The sequence below is a fragment of the Triturus cristatus genome, chromosome 7, assembly GCF_964204655.1.
Source record: "Triturus cristatus chromosome 7, aTriCri1.1, whole genome shotgun sequence".
Lineage (NCBI taxonomy): Eukaryota > Metazoa > Chordata > Amphibia > Caudata > Salamandridae > Triturus > Triturus cristatus.
In genome coordinates, this window is record NC_140590.1 from 1,648,177,819 (window position 1) to 1,648,194,080 (window position 16,262).

General features: G+C 42.0%; 1 protein-coding gene across 8 annotated transcripts in view; it reads right to left on the reverse strand.

The window, feature by feature from the left end:
• ARFGAP1 (ARF GTPase activating protein 1) overlaps positions 1 to 16,262 on the reverse strand; it is a 545,635-nt gene that overhangs the window by 153,997 nt on the left and 375,376 nt on the right. For 4 of the 8 annotated variants that reach the window (XM_085619708.1, XM_085619707.1, XM_085619711.1 and 1 more), the window contains one exon: positions 6,803 to 6,923. The exons of the other annotated variants lie outside the window; for them this stretch is intronic. The gene's annotated coding sequence lies outside the window, so the exon portion shown is untranslated. The remainder of the gene's footprint in view (positions 1 to 6,802; positions 6,924 to 16,262) is intronic. 8 annotated transcript variants of the gene reach the window in all.

Here is a 16,262-nt window from a genome sequence, read left to right on the forward strand (position 1 = left end):
TCAGACAACTTTAACGCTGTGCAATAGACAGTTGGTAAATGTAACCATGCCACATGATGTGTAAGTTAAAATTTCACCACTTTTGGAGAATCCCAAAACGCAATTTATTACAAATAAACCGTATTAATCAAGAAACCTCATGTCATACAATCCTTTTATCTATATTTGATTGGCCTTCTCTGCCACTGGAAGGAGTGGAACAAGATCAGTACAGGGCATCCAGGCAGCACCAGAGTGGTCTTCAGGCACGGACACATCTAGTATATTGGAGACCACAAAGGAGTGTTGTCCAAATAAGTGTTTTAGATCCGTAACAAGAGAAGGACTGCAAAAATGCAGTTTTCGCAAACGGAGCATGAACACCTATCCGGATATGTTACTGAGAAAAGATACTTTAAAGTTTCTCTATACTTCACTATCAAATGTCTGCTGCTTTTTGTTTTTAACATCATGTGCCCACTGTACCCAAGACTACTCTTTCTTCTCCCAGTTCACATTGTGCTGTTGACTGGGCTTGTCCACCATTCACTCATTGCTAAGAGACGGTTAGAGGAGTGATACGAATGTGTTACTTTGTACTGAATGTGTGTGTGAGCAGAACAATTATAAAAAGGAGGGGACATAATAGTTCAAGATAATCACACCTTTGCCAAAGACTGGAGTCTGGTCCATTATGCCACCTTCGTAGATAGTCTTCCAGTGTACATTATTTCATGCAGAACTCAAATGTTAATTAGAATGGTGTAATTTCACAACATTGCAGTCTACTGGGAAATACAAAGCGAATAGTTTTTCAAGCACTTTCACGATTGTGGTGAAGGACCCATATTGTAGATGGGATTCACCAGGCTTTTTCAGGGCCCGGCAAGAGCATAGTTGTAATTCTGCATCAAGGACGCCAGCGAGGGATGTCAAGCGGACTTCTACAATGGTCTAATAATGACATGATCCATGCAGAAGTGTCACAATCAAACCACAATGATGCCACAGACTTAATTCCCAAAATCTGGCCGTAAAAACTGATGGCAAAAATATTATTTATTTTTTATTTGAAGGTTGATTTAGACTCAACACCAAGCAGTATTCCAAAATGCCATTAGTTTTGAACAGAAACTCCAATAGTGCTACCTTCAGCAAAACAAAGGATTTTTCCAAGGGCTCTGATCATTTATTTGAATAGTCTTCCCCATCGCCTCTAAGATGCAGCCTTCCTGTATCCCCAATGTTTCTAAAAATGGCACTTGATGAAACATAATAAATGAACCAAGAACAATGCAAGACAGTATGATGCTGATACGAACATTTTTTGAATGAATTTTCCAAATGTGTCTGTGACCAAAGCAATTTTCTGTATATAATGTCCTAGATTTCAAACTCATGGACAGGCTACTTTCAGCTGAGAACATCACCAACAAGGCTGAAGGAAATGGAGCTGTGGGGGTTGGGTAGTGGAGGGGGGAGGAGAAAGAGAGAGTGTGAGAGTGTGTGTTGGAGAGAGAGAAGAAAGTGTCTGGGAGGAAAAAGGAGAGATACATATCGAGCCAAAGCAATGGTGTAGAAAAATAATAGATGGGGAGGGAGGCATAACACCAATTCCCTCAGTTGCTTATGAATAATATTGCTCAGATAATGCAGAAAATATGCTATTGCACACAACTCTGTGTTGCGATGATTATCAGCAGTAACAGGATAAGAGAGAGTTCTCATAAAATAGCTACAGCAGTATTTTAAATAATTAGCTGGAATGTTCTTCTCCATACCTACATAATGGAGTTACTAGGTTATAACTGCAGGGAGGAAAGGGAAGGTTGTAATGGGTTTGCCAAGTATCACTTTTCAGAGTCCGAGATTCAACTAGGACTAGTTTTTATTCTGCCTTTGTTCAATGCTTTTCCAGGTAATTGTAAATTCATAACAGAGACTGCCACTTTTAGGCAATCTTTAGCACTGTTACAAAAAAGGATACTTGGACTCGCCTCTGGTTAGATTAGCTGAACTAAAGTTTGACTGCAGTCCTGGGAAGATTAAGGAGCTTCTTAATACAGGATTTATACATTTTTCTGTCAAGCCCCTCATATATCCATCTGACCTTGCTAAATTCAGATTTAATATTAGTAATTGGCTTGAGCAACACTGCTAGTAACAAAAGGGAAGTACTTAATTAAACAAATGTGTAGCATTTATCGGTGCCTTAAAGAAATGTTTGGACAGACAACATCATGGGTATTCTGCACAGGAGGAGTGATAAGCCAAGGTTCTATGGAACCACAGACATATATTACCATGTTTAAGGCATCGGAATGATATAATAAATGGGCAGAGTCCACTCTGTTTGCATTTGTCATAAAGGTCTTTATCGTGTATAGGCATAAGTCGCAAGACTTGCCACTTTAGGAGACCCTGTGACACTGGTTGTTCAGATTGGTAGTCGTACCTCAGAAAGACGAGAAGACAAAAAAAAAGTAATCTTAGAAATAAAGTGAATCCCTGAACTATCACTCAATCAAGCCCTATGTAACTGAACCACCTATGCATGCAAATGGTTTTAGTCCCGAACCCTTTGACTGAAGGTCAAAAAGAATAGGACTGTGCTTGTAGTGTGGCCAAAAAACAGACCTCTCCTCAATTCCTATTATAGCAGGCCTATAAAGAGATTGCAAACACTAATGCACACGTTTGTCGAGCAAAAGACAAAAACTAGCAAAGCTGTTCTGTAGATCAATTAATTATTGTTCACTCCACAATCTACAGTCCTTGAAGTAAAGTTAAAATATCAAGATCAAGATCAAGCATATATATCACCAGTTTTAATTGACTGCATATAGACTGTGCCAGAAAAAAAGTTCCGATTTCTAAAAAAGACAAACCATTAAATGGAAAGCTGTAGATTGGATTCCATTTTCTTCTGGACTTGCACAGGAACAAACAGATGGACTTGCACAGGAACAAACAGAAGGACTTGCACAGGAACAAACAGAACCTTTTCATTTCAAGATGCAGACACGTCATGAGTAAATCACATTTGATCCTATCTGCCGCCTTAATATTTTGTGATGCTTGGATTGGCTTAACTTTTGAAACATAGGGCCAGATGTACAAAGGTTTCGCAAATGGCCGTATTCGCAGAATCGAGGTGTTAATGGCCGAAAAAAGGCTTTCTTCAACTTGCAAAGGTCCAATTTGTGATTAGGTAACCTATTGCAGAACTGCAAATAGGATCGAGATTTGGTATTAGGAAGAGGCGTGCTTAGGGCGTCCAGTCCTGATACCAAACCGCAGTGGCATGTGTGAATGTTTTGCGACCGAAATGTGGTCACAAAACATTCGCATTTTTCCACCTACTTCAAGCAGGTGGCAACTCATTCGCAAATGGGAAGGGGTCCTCCAGGGACCCCTTCCTCTTTGTCAATGTTTGTAAAAACATTTTTAAGAGCAGGCAATGGTCCCTCGGATGACTGTCTGCTCTTAAAAAATTAAAAGATAGCTTTTCATTTCTCTTTTTGAAACTTATCCCATTTTGCTGTAATAAAAATGGGCTGTCTTAAAAAAACAAAAAAACTAAACAAAAAACACATTGCTTTACTGAAAAGCAATCGCAGGCATGGTTGGTCTGCTGACTCTAGCCAGCCACCAATCATGTGATTTTTGCAATTCCCAATGGATCACAAACCGATACCTACCTCATAATGAGGCACGTCTAATCTCTTTTTGAGGCCTTTAGGGGTCCTATCAAAATTATTGTCCGCATACAGTAAACGCAGGTCCATTTTTGGACACCACTACAGGAGTTTCATCCACAACCTACTGTAATTCTTGACGCCATGTTACTAGCACATGCTAAACATAGTAGTACCAATCAGTGTCACTTCTGGAAAACTAATTTTCGAGTTTGGCAGAACTAAGCGACAATTCACAAGTAGCTTCATCTACACCTAAAAAGTATCCATTATAGTATCTTTGATAGTGAACTTGAATCTTTGTCACAAGTATGCTGTATACCTGCTATGACATAACTGTCTCAGTTTCAGTCGTTTGCCTGCAACGGGTGCCGCTCATTAAAAAAAATAACCTACAAACAACCTCCTGGTATCAGGGAGATTTCAGTATTGGATTCTCACCATGGCAGGGCGACTATTGCTCAATCTTGTGACTCCCGATGGTTTAGATTTTGCTCTGAATAAACTTGTTCAGACTTCTTACAGATGTGAGAGCTGATAAACCTTGACATGTTGGTTCTTCAGCCTTAACAATCCTACACTCAGCTGAAGTGGAGACAGGGCTGACCAAGACTCCACAAGATGACCCCAGGTGACAAAGCTAGGGACAAATTTCTCCAGGGGACTTGCGTGGAGAACAGCCGAGCTCTCAATCCACAGATCTGGTTAGACAGTGTTAGCACATTTAAATGCCATGTTTTCTGTGAAGTCTGATCGTGTTCCTTTTTTTTGAAGACACTAGCGGGTGTTACCTGGATAGGTGGCCACAGGACAAATCAGCTTGGGGAGGTACATGCATGAGGAGTCCCAGGACAAGAGGAGTTAAGAGTGTGCATGTTAACCATGGTTTCGACTAAATGAGCTCTAGAATAGTGTGTGGTGTGGGGAAGATAAGCTGAAGAGCTAGGACCCTAGTACACAGGACCTATAGAATGAATTCGAGAGAGGTACTAATCTAGCCGCCTGGGATCCTCTGCAAGCCTATTTAAAGTGTAACCAGAGAATTCAGAACTCAAGTGAGTTTACAAGAGTAAAAGATGCCTCCGAACCTCCTGCTAGATCAGTTAGAAAACAGCCATCAGGTCCACCTACTTGTGTTTACCATGTTTACCCAACCCCCTTCAAGGGCTGTACCACATGGCTGTTTCTACGCCTCAATGATTCCCCAATTGTGAGCCTGACTCACGATCTAAAATAGGGGTGATGAAGCAGGAGCAGCCGCCAGCAAAAGGTACTTGTATCCATTCGATGTACTCTCAACGTGGAAAAAGCACATTCAAGTATATAAAGCAATGGGTGGGAGTCACTAATGAGTATAGGAATATCCTTGCCTGAAAAAACTTCCTTTGAATTACATCCCCTGAGAAAAAGATTGAAAGATTAAAGAGCAGTTGCCTGTCTTCCTAAATTTGAATGAGGAAACCAAAAACCAAAAACACGTATCTACGCAATACTAAAGGTTTTAGGCAATGGGACCTAATAGGCATCTCAAAGGTTGGGGACCTATGGCAGAAAGGTGAGACCATCCTGTTTACACAACTACAACAGACTTATGGCCTAGTGAACTCGGAGGTTTACAGGTACATGCAACTTAAACATACACTTGCGACACTGATCCCATACGTGTCGCAACTACCGGAGTCATCACCTCTAGAAGATAGACTCCTCACTGATCATATGACGAAAAAAGCCATCTCATGGACTTATAAGAAAATAATTAACAACCAACCGGACTCGGCAATAATCCTGAAAACTAGATGGGAGGCTGACCTGGGTGAACAAGACGAGGCAGACTGTCAGGAAGCACTGGCATCTCCCAAGGAGGTAGCGATCCCCTCTAGATTCAAACTAATACAATTAAAGGTCCTACATCGCACATATTATACCAGAACACTGCTGTATAAATTGCACCGGCACTGTGGTGAACACAGCACATTCCGGCATACAATCTGGCAATGCGTAGAAATAACCATGCATTGGAAAGCAATCATGCACACAATTTCGCAGGTAACAGGAATAACGGTTGAACCGGAACCGAAAAGATGTTTACTCAACATCTGGGAACCGACAGATCTCAATCACGCGGCTCAAACTTGGGTGGCGCTAGGTATGGCATTAGCGAAATAGAACATAGCACAATTATGGGGTATCAGACAGACCCCCACGATGGGTAGATGGCGTTGAGATATGGACGAATTAATGGTGACTGAAAAATCAGTGTATGTGCAAAGGAGATGCCCTAAAAAATGGACACAAGTAAGGGGAAAATTGAATTTTTATTCGGGTAAACATTTGTGATCCCTAGCAGGAAGAATCTCTATCAGAAGTTATTAATACACTATATATAAATGTGGGCAAAGAGGAGGGTGCAAAAGAAAAACCCGAAATATATGTGGACAAATTCTTGCAGTTCATGGTTCGGCTTTTGTCCGTTAATGTGATGTATGCAACTATGAAAATGTGTGGTATTGCAGCATTGGTAATAATTGAAAATGTTCTTTTTTTTTTAAACACGTATCTATGGTGTAAGGGATGAAATAGATCCATAGAAGACTCAAATTCAAGGTTGACATACAGGATTAGGGTTGTACGCTAACGGCCCCGCCTCCTCCTAACCCACCTCAGAGAACACAGAAAAATTTGAAGAGAAGGACTTTTTAGATGTTTAGTGTTTCCCCATGCTCACGGGAAATGCCAGAGGCACACCAGTGATTGCGCCTACATGTCGGGCGGTGGCTTAGTGGACTAATGCATCCACCGTAGAGGCCTGTGCTTGATCTCAATGTCACAGGTTCAAATCCAGACGAGTCCGCTCAGCCTTTCAACCTTCTGAGGTCGAAAGAACTGAGTACCATTTAGTTGGGTAACAATAAACATCTGTTACTCAGCACCAAGATACCCTTCTGGGTGAACTTGCACTTTACAAATTCATGTTTTGTTATGCCCACTTGCTAGGCGAGTCAAATTTTATCAGGACGAGCAATATTTAGGGCCTAGTCTGTTCTGGCAGACTGACAAAGAACAGGTGTTTCTGTTTACTCAAAAAGTGAAGGAGCAATAAAGATGCCTGTAAATCTTGCTTTTACCTTGTAACATTTGCTCCGTTTTCAGAGACACAGGTCAGGAGTCAGTTTACGTCTTCTTACAATTACTTTTCTTTCTCCGACCGCAGAGTTCATTGATTTTGTAAAGTGACCTGTTGACGTGCTGTACAGAGTGTGACATGAAAGGCATTTAAATATCCAATACCTGAACTGTACAAACATTTCAAAATATATATTTCAGTAGTTAAGGAAGCCCATTTTTGTAATTCTGTGAGGTTTTTTTAGAGATAGGATAAAAAAAAAATCAGAACACTTTGGTGACGCGTAAATGACAAATATGTTTTCTGAAACCCAATTTCCACAGAATATTGTTAATATACTATATAGTTTTATCAGTAAAACTGCATGTTAGTGGGAAGGTGTTCATCAATTTCAATGGGAAATTTACGGTCTGTAAATGACAGAGCACAACCAAATCAGAGAGGGGGGGCGGGGGGGGGTGGTGGTGTGTGTGTGTGTGTGTGTGTGTGTGTGTGTGTGTGTGTGTGTGTGTGTGTGTGTGTGTGTGTGGTTGTGTGTGTGTGTGTGTGTGTGTGTGCGCGCGCACACACGTAGCTTTGCTGATGGGAGAGGAGCTGGTGTCATATATACATATTTAGCAAAAGTGAGCTGTTAAACATGAACTGAGAAACACTCCTGCCACTGCCTTGATGGCAATGCTATTTGTGAACTAAGAGACAAGTCTGGGATCATGTGTACGCTATATGTGGGCTAGATAGTTATTATACTGGAGCAAATGTTTAGTCTTTTTTTATCAGACAAGAGTTTATTTTGAACAGCAGAAATGCTGACCTCATATTTGATGGTGCTCTCAAATGTGAAAATGAAGAAAAAGGTGGCCGTGTAAAATAATATTTTGGTCTAGGACCACACAATTTGAAACATGTTTAAGGGTCAAGTAAATTACAGTTCGGTCAAGTAGATTATTCAAATTACTAGACCTGCAGGTAGAGTAACCTTTTTATGATTTTTCAGGCATTGGCCAAGAAATGGAGCAGGGTTACCAAAAAGTTAGCGTAAGGGACGCGGGCACAACTGACAGTGAGGCGATATAGGATGATGCTGAATGTACTCAACGAGAGGCAGACACTACAACAGCACAAACATTCCCTAGAACCAGCTTGTGCTCAGAGCCCTACCATACCAATGCTAGACGGACCAGGGCATGCAGACCGACTAATACCCAGGATAGTTTGAGATGCATGTCAAACCCTCAAGCTAGGGAACTTATGAGAGAAACACGCTCAATCTCTATACCTCTCCCTCTGATATTTACAGCGATAATCCCCTAAGTGGCCTCTTCCTTCTGATAGAATATTGATCATCACAGGAGGGGTAAGGGTAACAGTTCACATCCCGTGATCTCCAACTTACCCTGTTAATATTAGGAAACAACTCCCTATCATTTGGGGAGCCCTATGAGTCTCCATGAAAAGCGTCAAACAGTATTCAAGTACTACAAGTCTAAGTGTGCTGATGTTAAACAATTATTGCAAACAGTAGAACCAAGTGACATTGGAGATCATGTGATGGAAAAGAGTAATTGGCCATAACATGCTACAGATAATGCTGTTAGCCTTAGTGCGTAAGAAAGAATGGTCCTAAGAGGCAGGAATGATAATTATTCATAAAAAATTCTTACTCAAAAGGTAACAAATCCCTGCTATCAATACAGTTCAGAATCAAAATAAATTGCTTAAGAGATAAAAATAGAAAAAACTCTTTGTAATTATACACATTAATTTACTACATCTAGAAGTGCTCGGTACCCAAACAGTGCTCACAATGTGTTAAATAGAGTGAACTTGTAGCGAGAATAAAATCACAAACATCAGGATGGAGCTGCAAAAAGTACAACTTGAGAATGTTATTACATGGAACAGTAGGTCACAGGTTGACTGGATCCCACATGTTGCTCCAATTGACAAATATGGCAATGGCATTTCGACCGTAGGTCATTAGTGGGTCATCAAGAGTTTTAAACAAGCATTTGCAATGTAATAGGTCTCGCATTATAAAAGTGTGAGCAGTTGGCATTGCTAATAACAATGCAACACTAGCTATTGGCATTGTAAATGATAATGGCATTTATTTATGTGTTTGTTTTTATAAAATAGATAAAAAAGGCATTGTCATGAACAATGCCAATAGCTTAAACTTTTTCAAATGCGAGACCTATTGCATTGCAAATGCTTGTTTTAGACACGGATCGTCTAAAGAAAGGGGCACAACCTTTATTAATGTGAAAGCGCGTCATGGGAGCTTGAAAACAACCAACGAGACTGTCCCCCTCTGAATGGATGTAACCCAGTGGGCTCATGTTTTTTTCGCATAAGAGACCACGCAGCAGCACACTGTTGCACCAATGACAGCGCTCCGAAGCAGCCGAAAGGCGACGCATAGCGCTATACAGAAACCCTTGATAGATACAAAAGTACCGTGCAGTAATAATGTCCCTTCCATCTGGACTTAGTCCTCGCGCCTCATTACTCCCAACGCGACAGAACGCTTCAACAAGCAAATCTATATAATATTGTGCTGTTCCCCTCGCCACCCCTCTCAGGGAGAGGATATGGCTCAGTGGTCAGAGCTACCGACTCAGTATCTGGGGGATCAGTGTTTGAGCCTTGGCATCGGCTCAACATCAGATCACTTTATCTACTAATGTAAATAAATGTGAATAACAAAGTTGAATTTGCACTCATTAGCGAAGCTGCACCCGGAAGTGTTGCTTAGGCGTGCCAGTAGGTTAGTGTACCGGACCTGGAGTATCGATTGTGTTTTTTGTTTGGTCCCGTGGGTGTCTAACAGAGTCTGGGTCAGAGTTTCTAAGAGTGACCCGTTCAGACTGATGCGCTTGCACTGTTTATGCAATCTCTGGCTTCACCCAGAGCATTTGGGAAATCTTTTCTTCCTTGTGAAGCTTGCGAGTGTGCAAAGCAGCAGGCTCAGCAACTGTGAAAAACAAAAATGCACCGACTAACCCATTAAAAAGATCTTTGCAGCTGACTGTGTCAACATTGAGATTCCTTGTGAATTTGAAGGAAAAGTGCATGTCCAGGGAGTTTCTCCTTTTCTATTCTTATCAAAATTACAATCCCAAAGCCTTGGAAGGTTCTAGTTGGTGAGGGACAGCTTCCATTTCCTAATGGCAGCTATGGCCATCAGAAGCGGCAGGCAGCTGTCCTGGTGGCTGCTGCTAGAGCCCCTACATGTCCCTTTATTTTTGGGCCATCACAGTGCCGGCGCTTTGGAGTCAGCATGTACCTCCTTCGGTCTGCTGTCCCTTGCACACCTGAATCTCCCTGGTCGCAACGATTTGCAGAAGGGATCCTGACTCGTGAATGTTGATGAAGCCGGATTTCTGCTGATTCTTGCCACCACCCTCCTTGCAAAGAGCCTGATAAGTACATCTGACAAAGCGCAGAGAATCGGCCAGGTCACATTGCAGGCGCTGTGCTTACACATCTGCGATGACACCTGCACGTGATCCGTTTGAACCTGGATCTTTCTCCACCGCTCTGAAATGGGGGATGCTCTCAGAGGCTTCCAGCGGCACAGCTGGGGGCTGTCTCATACTTTGGGGCAGTGTGCGCTGCCTGTCCGATCCAGGAGCCGTAGAGTTACTCTAGGCTTTGAATGGGCAGTACAGAGGAGCTCAGTGAGTGACTGGAACATGTCTGAAGAAGGTGACATCTCGTTGACCATGAATGGCTACAGCATCAAATTCAAAGCTGAAAGAAGACCACAGAGCTCAAGCCTTAAAAAAAAAAAAAAAACAAGCCGGAAGTCAGGCGCCCTTACCCAGGACGTGGGCGGGGCTTGCTACGACAAAAACAGAAACCGGCGTGCCGTGCTAACGAGGGGCTCCCATGTTGAAGGGAGAGCCCCGCGGTTGCTGCCGGAGTGACAAGAAGCCCCGGGTCCCAGGAGGGGGCCCGGGGGAAGAATGCGGCGGCCAAGGATGACCACAGCAGCGTGGGGCTCCCAGGAGTGCAGGGAGGCCCCGCAACAGATGTGCAGCAGCCGCGAGGAGGAGCCCCCCCCCCCCCCCGAAGAGCAGCCCGGTGAGTAAAGAAGGGCTGGGGGGACTCCGTGTGGGCTATTGTTGCTCAGAATTGCAAAAGTACACCTTGCGCCAACAATAGCCCACACGGAGCCTCCAACGGGGCTGGCATGTTATCGGAAGCGGGACAGGAGATGTGCACCAACTCAAATCCGCCAAGAGCCTGCGCGTGCCCATCTCCTGTCCCACTTCCGAGGCAAGTCAGCAACAATAGATCTCGCTGGCGGACAGCAGCGCTTTGCGCTGCGTTCGCAGGCGAGACCTAAAAAAATTTAAATGAAAAAAAGTGTTTCGGTAAAAGCAAATCTGTGTTGAAAAATGGTAATTGACAGAAGGCTACTTACTCGAGGTGACTTGAAATCTGCGAAAAAACTAAAAGCGGTAGTTAATGAAGTGCAAATGTGGGGTGGGGGTGGAGATGGACATGCTTTTGCTGTCAAACCTTTAACACCAAGGTGAAAACTGGCTAAAAACAACTTGGAGGGAAAAAACAGTCACCAATGCAGAGTCCTCATTAGAGGAGTGCAGTATGAATGCAAAAGGTCCGAAATCACAGGAAAAAAGAGGGAGGAAGTGAGTTGAAAAATGGCTGGCGCAATCAAAGAAAGCCACATGAGAAAACCTATTGGAAAAGGCCAACATACCTGTCATTAGGAAAAGACCAAAAATCGGTAACAAGACCCACTACGCCAACCGGAGGTACTAAGGTACCTTGCAGAAAAGCTTAATAGCTGGAAAATGACACCACGGCAAACAGAGTCTGCTAGTGTGGGCCGCATTAATTGGCGTTCTGGCAGAGGTAATAAGATGCGCATGCAAAGATGCATCGTATTGATACATGAAGGCCGCCATGAATTTCTCATGGACAACACAAAAAAAAGCCTTGATGTAATATCACATTGGGAGAAAGAGCTACTTTAATATCGTTAAAAAATGAGAATGCACAGCAAAAATTTGAATTATTTGGCTGAACCCTACATCAACGGCCCAACTCACGAAGACCAAAACTGGCAGAAAAACAATTCGGGAGAGTTCACATTTGTATACATACATTAACGCATAACAGTTTCAAGGCAAAACAATACAAAGCATGTGACCAACCTAGTCCAGTCGTGTCAAAGTTATCAGCAAAAATAATGTAGTCATCAATAGTTAGGTAAAAAAGATACAAATGTATTGATGTACGAGGCTAAACCTCATACAATGATGCAAAAAATAATATAGTCCAAATACATAGTAGACAAGACTGTCAGGTAACAGCATGTGTGTAGGTATAATATTGGAGCTTGTACGCACAATCATTCAGACAGGCAATTCTTGCTTAAAAGGCAACGCACTATCATGAAAGGAGTAACCAAATGGCATATGTAAACATTGTATGTGTAGCAGACACTATTATTATGTTCAAGATGTTTTGGGAGTGATAACAAAAGAACACAGCCAGCTTACAGAAATACACAAGCATTGGCAAAACCAACAGGTCTTTCCTATGCCAGATCCATTGGTTATGCCAATGTTTTTAGCCATGTTACAAATGACTGAAAGTAAAGATAACAAGCATTGGCATAGCCAATAGGTCTCGCCTTTGGGACCTTAAAAGTGTTTAGCTATGCAACAGTTGCTTAACTAAATACTTAAAAGGTCCCAAAAGCGAGACCTATTGGCTATGCAAAGCGGCCATACGGCCGCAAAAGTGAAAGTGATCGCGATCAAACATCAAAGCGGCCGTGAAAGTAAAAGTAATCGCGGTAAAGGCTGGCCTGGTAGCACTTTTTGGAGCCCTCTCAGTAAGTCTCGCCAGACCAGCGCATGCGCTGGGTCAGGCGAGACCTAAAAAGCTTAACACAGCCAGCACAGATTGTCATAGCTTTTTTTTTTTTACTTGCAGCTCTGCTGCACTACAGCCAGCGCTGCTGTATAATCTATACAAAAACATCCCTGTAGATCTATAGTCCGGGGCCTCAAGCACACTCCTGAGGTTTGCATCCGGGCAAGCATTTATTTAAAAAATGTATCGAAGTGAAAGAAAGCCAGTAACTAGGGTGTCCACCAATCAAATCATCACCCCAGTGCTTGCAAGGTAATTGCACTTGTGACTGCTTCTTTAGTAGTAATTATAGCCATAAATCAGTGTTCAGAGGTTTTCCTAGACCTTTTGTCCTCTGTCCCACTACACCTGGTGCACCATTCAAATCATGGCCATAATATCTTACACATCAAGGTAAAAACCAAGCATTGTTAAATTGTGTTAGTGTGGCTGGCTTTTTCCTGAGAAAGGATCTTATACTGAGCTGGACAGTGAATGAGCCAAACCCAGTGTAAATTGACCGTTATCACTATATGTTAAGCTGAGACTGAAAAGCAGATTTGAACTTTGTTCCTAGAAAGGCAGTTTCACAAATTCAATAGACTCATGCATAAATTTTGCAAAAAACATGTTAAATATTAGACATTCGCTGCAAAAATTCCCACAAATTATTTCATATTGGAGAAAGTACGCTGCATTACTCTTTCCTGTCAAGTCTCACTTTGAAGTCAGCTGAAAAGCAAAATAAAACACCAGGCTCCCTCAAAGACACAGCTTGACATTCAACATCTGTCTTTGAATGGCCAGCAAATGTGATGTGGCCGGTTTATTACAGAAAACAAGTTTATGGAAGAATACTGTAAACAAAGCTTTGGCATGGGGAGGTACGAACTAGAGTTGGGGAGCCTAAAGCAAACAAAGCCAGAAAAACGTGAGTTACAAACCAGAGCATTCCTAGGTCAACTTTCTGAAACTCCCCAATATGTCTTTCGCATACCACACAGATGCGCAGTCTGGTAGGCTGCAACCTAAAAAGGAGGTGCAGTGATGTTGTACTCCTACATCGTATTGAGATCCTAAGTTGTACCGTTACACTTAAAGATTTATTTCCACTAAGTTTGTAGTTCCTGCAGATAAGAAGGTTTTGATCAAAAGACAAAAGACAAACCATCTTTAAGAGCCTGTGGGTGGTTGCTGGTATAATGGAGCAAGATAATATGCCCAGTTGGTTTGAGAATAATTTGGTGCACAGATGGTAAGGTCAAGGACACCAATAGATGTTCTGCTCAAATTGTGTGTAAAATGTAGGTCCAGCAACAGACCATAGGAAGACCCCAAAGGAGTCCTCTTTACATGTTTATATCATAAAGATGTCATCAATAAATGTCTTCCACAACTGCACATTCTGGAATTAGTCCAGATGTCAAATATGTGCTGATTTTCAAAATCATCCATGTACATAATGGCAAAATTTGGGGCAAAAGTAACACCTATCAATGCCCCTTTAATTGCAAAAAAAAGTCCTATCAAATTCAAAATAGTTATTTTTAAGGGACACGTCAAGCAAATATACAATAAGCTCAGTGGGGACGCCAGTTGGGTCATTGAGTTTGTTAAGCAGGTTAGTCATTACTAATATTGCTTCTGTCTGAGGTATATGTATAGAAATATCAGAATTTCCATCATACTACCAAAAGGAATGTCTTCATTTAGTTCATAAAGCCACTATAATGCAATGTAACTCTTAGTAGTGGCCACATGATTTTTCAAAAATTAGTCAATCTACTTGGCCAGGGGTTCAAAAACTAAACCACAACCAGATACAATGGGTCTACCTAGCGGTCTATGTTGGTCCTTATGCATTTTGGGTGGGGAATAGAAAACCAGTCTGTGTGGAGATTTTATATTCAGAAAATCAAATTAATTCTTACTCAATTTACCATCAGTCTTAGCCTGGAGGCGATTATGGCACAATGAGATGTAATAGTTTTGATTTTGTAATTGTCTAAAGATCTCTTGTTTATAGGAGACAAGGTCCTGTATCACATTCTCCCACCGTTACCAGCCGGTTTTATCACAATGACTGTTATTTTTAGGTTGGCTTAGTGCCTCCCTATCAGCCAGATTCAAATTATATGAAGTATACTCATACTCCTGTGTATCCTTTATTTTGGATACTTCCTCAAGAAGCATATTTTTGAATGTTAGTAGCTCTGCTGGCAACTTGGCACTTGTGGATTTAAAGTAGTTGGCAGTCTTAGATTAGCACAGCTTTAGGACTCAAAGGAGAACTGGCAGAAAAGAAGGCACATGGGTGTAACTTCATAAAGAACTGTAAAAATTCTACCTCCAATGCACAAAAATTGGTTCCCTCAGTAGGGACAAAGGATAATCTAAGCTGAGTACCAACCTCACTTTTCGATAGTAGGTGTGAAGATAAACTAAAGATTGGAAGGTTTTGACGTCATCTGCATCAATCAGTGTTGGGATGGGGTTCATTATAGATGGCCCCATTGGTAAAACTTGAGTGTGATCTGTCTCTCGTCTTGTTGGAAAAACTGTCTCTACCCCGCCCTCATGCCCTAATCTGTTTCCCTTCACCTAAAAAATAGGATGGAGACTAGGGGGACGCAGAGGGGGGTCAGAGTCTTCTGAAGAACTAATAGAAGCCTCTGAAAAAGTGACAAACTTCTCTTTTTTTCTACCTGCCCCATGATTTGGGCTGTGTTGTATTAAGTCTTCTGTTGGGTATAGAATTCATCAAGAAGATAAGGGTAAACATTCTCTTTTTTTAATGTTCAATAGTGCTGAATTCTAAAATGCTTTTGATACATTTCTCCAAATCTGCTTTGAGCACTGATTTGGACTACAAAAATAAAACTTCTCTAACTCAGTTATAATCTCTAGCTCTTTTTTAGCTGTGTTTCAAGGATGCGTCTATCCTTAGAAGAAACCAATGTTGGGAGAGGTGTTGGGAGAGGTGAGGTGCAGGGGGGCCAGGGCAGGTGACTTCGGAGCACAGGGTTCACGATTTGATCCCCGGCGGCAGCTCAGCACCATGTGACTCTGGGCATCACCTAATTTCCACGATGGGCCCCAGCGCCTTTAGACCCGTAAGGATGAGTAGTTCGCGCTTTACAAATATGGATTTACATTTTTTTTTAGCAAGTTGTGGTAATCTAATTGAAGCCTTTAAGAAACTTAGGGCCATTAGTTAAATTCCCAGGTACATAACTGACAGGGAGACCAAGGAAAATTACGTCAGATTTTGAATATTCAGTCATCATAAGTGCATGTAGTGTGGCATGGACAGGTTTTCAAAATGTTCCCAACTCAAAGAATTGCTGAACCTCACTTACCACTGGTGTGGGAGTGGCGGGATACAGCAAGGATAGCTTACTAATAATCTTTCTGATACTCCAATTTACTCAGAGGAGTTTATCTCGATTACCCACAGGAAAAACTGAGTGAAAATAGAAAAAGCCTTCACATCTAATGGGTTGTACTAAGTACACAGTTGAAGAACAGGAGCAGCCTTATTACAACTCACCTTGAACCAGCAGCAATAA